At 43.3% G+C, this 1011-nt stretch overlaps 1 non-coding gene across 1 annotated transcript; it reads left to right on the top strand.

Moving 5' to 3' along the window:
• The first annotated feature begins 201 nt into the window (after nucleotides 1-201).
• LOC138383071 (U6 spliceosomal RNA) lies at nucleotides 202-311 on the top strand. The gene has a single exon (XR_011233525.1). It is a non-coding gene; the product is annotated as a U6 spliceosomal RNA (small nuclear RNA).
• Nucleotides 312-1011: the final 700 nt, after the last annotated feature.

The raw sequence follows: 1011 nt of genomic DNA, 5'->3' as shown, positions 1-1011 counted from the left end.
TAAAATATATATAGAAAAAATTAGCCGGGCATGGTGGCACATGCCTGTAGTCCCAGCTACTCGGGAGGCTGAGGCAGGAGGATCCCTTGAGCTCAGGAGTTTGAGGTTGCTGTGAGCTAGGCTGACGCCACGGCACTCTAGCCTGGGCAACAGAGTGAGACTCTGTCTCAAAAAAAAAAATAAATAAAAAGTTTCTTCCGTGCTTGCTTCGGCAGCACATACATGTACTAAAATTGGAACAACACAGAGAACATTAGCATGGCCCCTGTGCAGGGATGACATGGAAATTCATTCAGGAAGCGTTCATATTTAAAACAAAATAAAACAAAACAAAGGTTTCTTTGAACAGGGTGCTCTTTGGTGATGTAAACATCAAAGATCATGGCCTGCAACATGGATACTTTATTTACTAGAAACACCATCAAGTAAGATTCACTCTAGCACTGTTTGAAAAAATATCAGGTGTTGTTGAACAATCCCTGTGATGCTAAATTAAGGGACAAAGTCTCTTAGGATATTTTATCACCCCTCCATCTCTACACAGATCTGAAGAAAACCAACACTCTGCTAGTTCCCTCAAACTTCTCTCTAGGCATGATTTAGATCTACTTCTCCTGGGGGAAAATGCTACTTATCTTCTGGCCACCAAGGAGATGGCTCCATGGACTTCACAGGGGGGGCACCTGTGCCTCGGGGGGTGTCAGTTCTCATCCACACATGCTTAGAAATCTTTGTGTGACCTAAAGAAAAACTGCTGAGGACACTACTCCCTCCATCACAGTGCAACAAAAAGCTACCGATTCACTGGCCGAGGAGGTACTAGGCAATCACGTTGCCTTAGATTATATGTTGCCTGAGCAAGGAGCTGTATGTGTGGTGGCAAACATCTCCGTTGTATCTATGAATAGTCCCCATGAAGCAGAATCTCATCAAGGAAAAATTAGAAAAGCAGCTACTTGACCTACAACAGGGTCTTTAAAAACCCTGGATTGAATTTTCATGCTGATGTTT

This window comes from Eulemur rufifrons, chromosome 4 (assembly GCF_041146395.1).
Source record: "Eulemur rufifrons isolate Redbay chromosome 4, OSU_ERuf_1, whole genome shotgun sequence".
In the NCBI taxonomy this organism is placed as follows: Eukaryota; Metazoa; Chordata; class Mammalia; order Primates; family Lemuridae; genus Eulemur; species Eulemur rufifrons.
This window is presented reverse-complemented; position numbering and strand designations above follow the sequence as displayed.